Here is a 9815-nt window from a genome sequence, read left to right as displayed (position 1 = left end):
GAGAGAATAAGAGAAAGAGAGATGGGAAGAGAGGCCAACTTTTTAATTATATTTTATGCTGATTTTCTTCATCGGCCCTTCGGGACTCGACGGCGAACAGGAAACAATTACAAATGTGTTTGTGCTTTCTGCAGAGAAACGCCTCCAGGGGCCGCCGCATTCACTTTCACTCCACTTTACATTTCTTCCTCTCACTCCTTCTTCACTTCTTCCTCCTGCATCTCTACCTATTCTTCACTCTTAACTGCTGTCAGTGTCATTCTCTCTATCAATTTACTTTTCTCTGTTTTTCTAACTTGGTTTGTCTGTCATTTTATTTCGTTCTGTGGCGTTTTCCATCTCGTCTTTTCTCTCCATTTCTCTCTTTTGTTTATTAATTTCCTCTGCTTTTCTCTTTACTTTAATCTCCCACGTTCTTTTTTCTTTCTGATTCTCCATCTCTTTCTTTTCCCTTGACTGCCTCCTTTTGCCCATCTATACCTTTTTCATTTCTCAATTTTTCTATTTTTGTTTCTCAATCTTTGTCTTCTTCTTTGTTATTCTGTCTCCTCATCTTTCTAATTTCTGTTTCTCAATCTCCATCATTTTTCATTTCTTCCTTCTCCCTGTTTTAGTCTCTTTTTTAGTTTTGTATAAATTCTCCCATTTTTCTCCACCTTACCTTTTATTCTCATATGTCCCCTTTTAGGACATCTGTCTTCTTTACTATTATTTTTGGTTGCTCTCAATGTCTTCATCTGTCTTCTTTTAAATGTTATGTATCTCACCTTTCTCAATCTCTTCTCTCTTTCCCCCATCTCTTCTTTGCCACATTTCTATCTCCATCTCACTATTTCCATTTCATCTGTTCCTCTTTTCCCCATCTCTCTCCTTTCATGCATCCTTTCCATTTTTTCTTTTCTGCATTTCCTCCTCTCTATTTTGTCTCTCTGTATTTGATCATTTCAACATGATTTTTAGCCACTTGTTTCATTCATCTTTCTTCTTTTGCATCTCTCTCTCTCTCTCTCTCTCTCTCTCTCTCTCTCTCTCTCTCTCTCTCTCTCTCTCTCTCTCTCTCTCTCTCTCTCTCTCTCTCTCTCTCTCTCTCTCTCTCTCTCTCTCTCTCTCTCTCTCTCTCTCTCTCTCTCTCTCTCTCTCTCTCTCTCTCGTCTCTCTCTCATCTACAATGGAGAGAATTCTGTACAAATCGGAAAATGGTTTAGCCAGACAAATTTTGATCTCTTAAAAATCTGATTCACTGAGTATGTGTGAGTCTGAAACACAGAGAGAGAGTGTGTGTGTGTGTGTGTGTGTGTGTGTGTGTGTGTGTGTGTGTGTGTGAGAGTGTGTAATCCTGCAACTTAATGTTTCTCAGTCACCATATCTGGATACAAGTTACAGTTCTTACTAGTCTACTGTTTCATAATTAAATCTCATTAATTCAAATTTTTACAGGCAAAATCTTGTAATTTCTCATTTCATCTCATCTAGTCTTATCTTACCTAGTCACATATAGTCTCATCTCATCTAGTCACACTTTGTCTCATCCCGTCTCAGCATGTCTAACCTCGTCTCACTTGTCCATCCCCTTCCACCTAGTCTCATCTCCTCTCATTTCACCTCATCTCCTCCCACCTAGTCTCAGATAATCTCAAATATTGTGTGTGTCTCTAATCTCACCTAGTCTAATCTCACCTCATCTCCCCCAGCTTGTCTCACCTCATCTCGCCTAGTCTCATCTCATCTCACCTAGTCTCATCTCACCTAATTTCCTCCCATCTGAATAATCTCTTCCCACTTAGTCTCACCTCCTTCCAGCTCATGTCTGACTTCAGATTGTATTATTGAAATAAAGGAATGTAAAGGAACTATTTCTTGGTTTGGGAAAAAAAAATTATATACACTGATACAATTCAAGAAAAAAATACGACATATGTAACACACACACACACACACACACACACACACACACACACACACACACACACACTGAAGGTTTAAGGATAAGAAAACACCCTGTACATGCATTGAATGTATCTATGAATTAAATAGTGTATGAATTGTATAGTGATCAGTGAGTGTGTGAGTGTGTGTCTGCACACACACGTGTAAATGTCAGCTTGTGAGCATGCTCTGTCCCTGAATAACACTCCGAATAAAGAGAACACGCTGACCTCGGTGAGAACTCGCTCTTCGTTTACTCTTCCACATCTGCCTTTCTTTCAGCTCGACCTGCATCCTTGAATTTTTGAAACAAACAATTAACCGCCGAGGGTCACCAGAACCATCGCACGCTCGAGCCACTCGACCTTGTGCAGGAAGACGTTAGAGCCAAAAGTTTTGAAGCAGGATCTTGGTGGTCATTTATCAAAATCCAATGCAGGTTTTTTTGGGGGGAAAGACATCATCCCAAAAAAATCTATACGGATCTGATCATTTTTGCAGTAACTAATGAAAGTAAGTTTTATTTAGACTGGATTAGTTTTAAACCTGTAAACGATTTTCATTCCATTCCTCATGACAAAAACGTCCATGTTTGATCGAAATGATATACGTGACATTAAAAGGGGAGTCTAATGCTATTTAAGAGCTCGATTCTCGGTTGCCAAAGATTAAAATATACGGTCTGGACGTTTGAGAATTTCCGTGACAAGTACATTCATTTCGAGATCACATTTTTTCCAGAGAATGACCATTTAAAAAAATCCTTGTATGAGAACATTTCTGGTCTCTGGGAAGAGGGCGAGAGCAAGCGCAAAAGCGAGAGCCACAGCCACGCCCATCACCGTGCTTCAATGTCGGCAGGACTCAGGACTCGCTCGAGGAGAATACCTGCAAAGAAGTGCGTTATGGATGTGAGGGAAGCATCACCTTGTTCAGCTTTCCAAAGAGCCCAGCGTTAAGCAAACAGTTCATCCGGTTGTTTTTTCCACATTTTAAAATGAGCAAATGAAGAAAAAATGAGGACGACATCATGAAAGATGACTTTATCATTAACCAATAGGTGCTAAGCAAATAAGTTCAGCACGTACCTTATAAAAACATTCTGTAGACGTCGTTGCTGCTGTTGTTTTCGATGTTCAATTACAGTCTCAAGATTGGATTCCAGATCAAATCATTGCAGCTGAATCTGATTGTTCGTCATATTTCATTTATGACTATATCGTTTTTATTGTTCCTGTTTGATTGATAGCGATTTCGTTAGCTCCGCCCACACAGTTTTCGGAGAGAAGTGTAAAGCTGTATATTTTGTTTAAGAATCTGATTAAACTAAGGACTCTTTGGAGAAATTAAAGATGCAATACTACTCTAAAGGTACTCAAGATTAACATGGGATACACACAACTGTGTTTTATGTCCCCTTTAAACAGAAAAAGGTTTTGCACATTGTAAATTTAAACCCCAAGCAAAAAAAAAAAAAAAAGATTTTGTGGACATTAAAATTACTTTCCTGGATTCTCAGTTATGTTGGGACATTTTTGGGATTCGAACTTAGAAATCTTTCCACTATAGGCATCACTCAGGATCTCTTAAAAATGTAGGTTTCAAAGAAAAAAAAGATTTGATCAGATAATTACTGGTGTTTCGATGAAAAAAAAAATTATAGCTTGAAATCTGTAATAAAATGATATTGCTTTATATCTGGAAATAAAAAACAAACTTTATACCGGAAAGTAAAACAATCTATACCTTATATATGATGCTGAGAAGATAGGAGTGACTAAATAGGTTGATTAACACCAAAAAGAAGTAGCATCTGGCTGCAAAATCACCAACACGTCCCTCCGGGCAGAACTAAAATTATCTGAGGAACAGTAGGCAATTTGGTTTTTACTTTTCTGAGCGAAGAAACATCTGCAAATGATAAAAAAATGTAAATTCAGTTATTTTAAATATGGATTATGATGTATATTGTACTATAAGGAGAAAAACATTGGGACACCTGAATTTTCCAGCCATATAAAATATTTCTCCAAATTAGGATGTACACATTTACATAGGATGCCTTTGGATGCAGTAGTGTTAGATTTTCCATTCACTTGAACTAGGAGACCCAAACCTGTTCCAGCATGACATATATAGAGCTCCAGCCCTTATGAACAACTTTGAGAATTTTTTCAGTCTGAATGCACCCCAGGCCTCCACACTTCACCTACATCGATACCTGATATTTATAACATCCTTATGGCTGAATAAATCTCACAATCTTCATACAATCCAGTGGAACATCTTCCCAGAATAGTGGAGGTCATAATACCAGAAAATGGGGACTAAACATGGAATGAGATGTTTATAAAGCACATACAAATTTGTATATTCAGGTGTCCACAAACATTTGTTCATATTGTGTATGTCTATTTGTACATTGTTCTTAGGAACCATGTGCATCATGCTGCAGTGTAACACCTGCTTGTTGGTTCCTGGATCATCAGGCACTGACACGTTTCATCCATTGATTCTAATGAAATGTTTTTTATATTTGATTAATCCTGTTTTTCTTTCCTTAATAGTCATCTGAGAGAGAGAGAGAGAGAGAGAGAGAGAGAGAGAGAGAGAGAGAGAGAGAGAGAGATAGATAGATAGATAGATAGATAGATGATAGATAGATAGATAGATAGATAGATAGATAGATAGATAGATAGATAGATAGATAGATAGATAGATAGATAGATAGATAGATGATAGATAGATAGATAGATAGATAGATAGATAGATAGATAGATAGATAGATAGATAGATAGATAGATAGATAGATAGATAGATAGATAGATAGATAGATAGATACCAATAAAGAGATGAAGAAGGAAAGAGTGATAGGAGAGACAAAGAGGAAATATATATATATATATATATATATATATATATATATATATATATATATATATATATATATATATATATATATATATATATATATATATAAGAGAGAAAAGAGCGAGAGAAAGAGAGAAGAACATAAAAGACAGAGAAACAGAGGAAAAAGGAAGTGGTTGAACATCAGTGTGTGCGTGAGTGTGTTATTACTGTCAGCGTGTTATGAAATGGCAGAGCTACTGAAACTGGCGTCAGCTCATCGGCCACACACACACACACACACACACACACACACACACACACTCATTACTCACACTCCACATGAGGCATCACCGAGTTCATATCAGTTTGATGTAACGAGCGGAAATTGGAGGGGCGGAGTTTGGGGAGGAAATTTAGTCAAGCATGAAAACTTGAGACAGGATCATCGATACCAAACACCTGAATGGCAGATGAGGAGGTAAAACGATAAAACTCGGGAATAAGTCTTTACAAAGAAAAAGAGGAAAAAAATACACGGGTAAAATTTCCAAGCTGAGAGAGAGAGAGACACAAAATAGGTGATCACATTAAGATAGTCAACAAATAGCAAACATTTAAAAATCAAAACCAAAACACAAAAAAAGTCCATGAAAACAGAGGCTGTTGGAGAGACAGTGGTGTTGACGGTTAACGCAGTGTTGAGTTGTACAACTTGATTTTAAGGAATAAAACCTCACAAATCTACCGGTTTTTTTTGGCTTTTCACTAACGTGTGCTGGTGTTGAAGACTTGTGCATCTTCGAGCCTACGTTCAACACGAGCCGAATACTCAAGTGCTGTTCAAATCACCTTGTCGAAGACTTTTAGTCAAATCAAATAGGAATTGGTGACTTTTAACAAGTAATGGATTAAAGAAGGAAGAAGGATTTTCAGCTATTTTTACCTCTTTACGTCTCTGAGCTGCTCAACATCACTCTGGCACTGGAGACTCCTTCCAGAAAAAAAAAAAAAAAATGAACATCTGACAGAAAGCATCGTTATATCAGAAAAAAATGCGTTCTTAAATAGTACAATGCACTTCAAACTTTTCATTACTAGGCTTCAATTACGTGAACTAGCTGTGAACGAGCCGTTGCCATAGAAACGATCACATCATAGAAAGACACTGTTAAATCCATGATAGTGTTCAAGTTGTTATAAAATCGACTGAAAATCAGTCCTCATAAGAGTAAATGATGGTGACGTGTGTGTGTGTGTGTGTGTGTGTGTGTGTGTGTGTGTGTGTGCTTCAGTTTCAGAACAGGTTTGTGTTGTTTGCTAGGCACAATGCAACATTTCTGTGATGTCACTCTACACTCAGATAATCGTTCCTCATTTTCTGTGTCTCCCCAAACTCATTGGCTTTACAATGCACCAAAGAGACACACACACACACACACACACACACACACACCAAACACTCAGATCTGTTTGCAGATGAGAGCGAGATGAAGCCCATCACTCGTTCTCTCATCCTTTTGCACTCCACCCATTCGGGACGTGACTCCCACGTGAGGGATCCGAGGAACATGACAGGCTCGTCCATCACGCCAGCGTCACACACACGTTTCACTCTGACTGATGAAGAGAGAGAGAGAGAGAGAGAGAGAGAGAGAGAGAGAGAGAGAGAGAGAGAGAGAGAGAGAGAGGAACCACAGTGGAAGCACATCTAGATAGAAACACTGGGACACACACATACACACAAACACACACATGTTTGTTTAGCAATAAAAGGTCATTGCATGGTTAACAGTTAAAGAGATTTTGGCCACACCTCCATTTGTTGACACCACCATAGGCCCCGCCTCCTGGTTTTCTATTTGCTCACAAGACTGAGAAATCAAAAGTCCTCAAAATAACACACCGTTTCCATTTTTCTCTTTAGTCAATTTTTTCAACATTTTTTTTGTTTTGTTATTTTTAGTTGTTTGACATATAGCAACATGGCACATGCTAGATCATAAATATTGGCACCATCACCTTTGACCAGAGTCAAACCGAGCTCAGTATGCTAACTCAGAGCCGGCTTGCAGCGCTAGCGTATGCTCCATGGTTCTTTGACTGCTTGCACAGGTTTTGATCCGTGTCACTTCAACGCCTCATGATTGGTTTATTGTCACATGCTTGCGTTCACTCCACCCCTGTCCTGGGGTCTCATGCTACATGCTAACTCAGAGCTGTATGACCAATCGATGTGCACTGGTTTTAAAGAACCGAAACCTCTCATGATTGGTTCTTGTCTTTAGGTTAGTGATCTGAAGATTGGTGGTTTAAACTCCCATATCACCAAGCTGCCTCTCTTGGGGCCACAGAGCAAGGCCCTTAACCCTCTGTGCTCCAGGTGGGCTGTAACATCGCTGGGAGATGTGAACAAGAATACAGAAGTATTACACGCCTTTTTCTTTCTTTTTCTTTACATTCTTTGTTTGATCCCATGTTTACTCGCATAGTTTGCTGTCGATTTCAAAACCGATCGATTCCAAGTCGTTTTTTCCGTCTCGTCTTCGCTAGTTTATACTTGTTTGCCGGTCACCTGACCCACACCCGGATCACGTTCCTACTTTTGGATTTCCATTTGGACTTGTTTCCCATTTACATTAATTAAACCTTTTCCTTTTTTTTCCCCTTTCATTACAACTGATATCACACCTTAACATCCATTTGCTCTGCATATAAATCACCGTCTATTTCTAATTCCTCTGCAAGATTCGCACTTCTGGAGAAGTAGCTCCTTTGTTGGATGTACAGTTGCATTGTGGGAAGTAAGAGGAACTTTCTAAGGACCTTTGTGAAACCTTTTTCAGCGTGACTCGTGTTTCTACTCCTACACGTTACACCTAAGCAGTACATACCTAAACACTAATCTTTAACCTTTCACATTTAAAACAAAAAATGTTTAAGGTTCTTTTTAAAACTTTTTGTTTTCTGGTATTTTTAATAACACCCTGGTTTGCGCACATGTTAAGGCCATTTCAAGGTCAACAATTCTACTACCTACTTAGAACCTTTTGTAAAATGGCACATTTTTTGGGAGGAGGGTGGTATTTTTTATAGTAATATATTTAAGCTGCTGTTTGTTCTTCTTGAAGGTCTGCATCAGTCATGGAATTGTTCATAACCATTTCAAGGATCTTTCCAGAATCTTTCTATCCTCACCACATCCTCCTCCTTGGTGTTCCTATTTTCCTCCATCCTCAGCATTCTTCTCCCATGCACACGATCAAACCATCTCAATTCCTCCTCTTTCACCTTGTCTCCAAAACGTCCTCTAATAAACTCGTTTCTATTCCTGACCATCTTCACCACTCCTGATGGAAATCGTAGCAGCTTCAACTCTGCCACCTCCATCTCCATCTCCTGTCCTTCTGTCAATGGCACTGTCTCTTAACCATACAACATCTCAGGTCTCACCACAGACTTATGAAGATACCCTTCAACCCCAAATCCTTCCTGCCACTCTTCTCCACCGACTCTACACTTTTCTTCAGTTCCCTAACACACTCTCTATCATTTTACCCACTTAACTCCATGGATTTAAACTTCTCCACCTTTACCACCTCGACTCTTTGCAACCGCACTCATCCACCCACATCTACTCTGTCTATTGAAACAGTTGCCCCTCTCACCTTTTTCCTCATTTTCAAAAGCCAATTATTTCCAGTTTGCATTTCTCTCATTCTTCGATCTCTATTTCTTTTTAGTATCTCCCCAATGCCTTTCCTCTCTTTTAACCTTCCTCCTTTCCTCCGTCTGTCATTCTCTAAGTCCCTCTTTCCGTCGCGATTGCGTTCTTATTGGCCACTAGGTGGCACTGTGGTATCAGGAAATTCGAACAGCACGATGACTTTCAGAGAGGATGGGGTGAGGATGGGGTGAAGATGGGATGGAGTGGGTTTGACGGATGAGAGGAAGAGGAATGGAGAGATAGAGAGAAATAGAGAGAGAGGGAGAGAGGGAGAACAGGGTGCATGCTCTTCTAAGAGCCAAATCCAGTTATAAAGCCATTACGGAAGATAAATAAGCTGAGAGAGAACGGAGGAAAAGAGCGACACTCGGGCCTTCGAGAAGATACAGGAAAAACACGTATGACACATTCACACCGAAAATACACACGTGTGTGTGTGTGTGTGTGTGTGTGTGTGTGATCTGATCCAGTTAAAAGTGGATGGAGATCTGATTGCGTATGTGAGAGGGTCAGCCGGAGGATTTTGAAGACAGTGGAAGGGACATATTTGTCTCTCTCTTTCACACACGCACACACACACATACACAAACACACACTCACACACTATTCCTGGTTTCCACCTGTTCGGATATTGACCCACATTTTCCGTCTTACACACTCACACCCTCCTTCTAAAATTAGGTCAGTCGTCGATGGCTGTAATATAAGGGGGCTGTTAAATCCTTGATGCTGATTGGTCAGAAGTTCTAGATTCATTTGCATTTCGATTCGCAGCGGCTTTGACCACTCTAAGACAACCCTAGAATATATATTCGAATACGGAATCATTACTGTAGTAATGATCTACGTACTGTAATATTGGTAATACAGTGGTGTTTTCTGAGGAGATCTTTTGTGGAAGGAGTCTCCAGTGTCAGAATTTTGAGACTCAAAGTTAAAGCTGTAAAGTTCGAACGTTTTCACGACGTTTGTGATTTCTGGATTTTTTACTGTACATTTTTGATGACCAACCTAAAACCTTTTCTTGGGTCTTGGCTCCTAAACGGTGGTCCTACAGTACGTCATACTGCAAGAAAAGGCCAAAGATGTCCGTTTTAGGGTTTTGGGACTGAGGAAAGTTCTTTGACACTTTTGGACAACCATCACCGGTTTTTGCTGACTAGCCAATGAAAATGCAAGATGAAATGACCTATTGGGACAATTTGGGAGATGGTGGATCAGTTATTAAGGCTCTGGGTTACTGACCAGAAGGCCTGGGGTTTAAGCCCCTGGTTTCAGCAAGCTGACACTCTTGGGGCCCTTGGGAAAGGCC

General features: G+C 39.6%; 1 long non-coding RNA gene across 1 annotated transcript; it reads right to left on the bottom strand.

The window, feature by feature from the left end:
• Positions 1-5169: 5169 nt before the first annotated feature.
• LOC124386593 lies at positions 5170-6010 on the bottom strand. Its single transcript, XR_006925957.1, has 3 exons — positions 5889-6010; positions 5723-5770; positions 5170-5238 (listed from the first exon to the last, which is right to left on the bottom strand). It is a non-coding gene; the product is annotated as an uncharacterized LOC124386593 (long non-coding RNA).
• Positions 6011-9815: the final 3805 nt, after the last annotated feature.

Source organism: Silurus meridionalis, chromosome 5 (genome assembly GCF_014805685.1).
Source record: "Silurus meridionalis isolate SWU-2019-XX chromosome 5, ASM1480568v1, whole genome shotgun sequence".
Lineage (NCBI taxonomy): Eukaryota > Metazoa > Chordata > Actinopteri > Siluriformes > Siluridae > Silurus > Silurus meridionalis.
The sequence above is the reverse complement of the archived record's forward strand: the minus strand, read 5'-3'. Positions and strand labels throughout refer to the sequence as shown.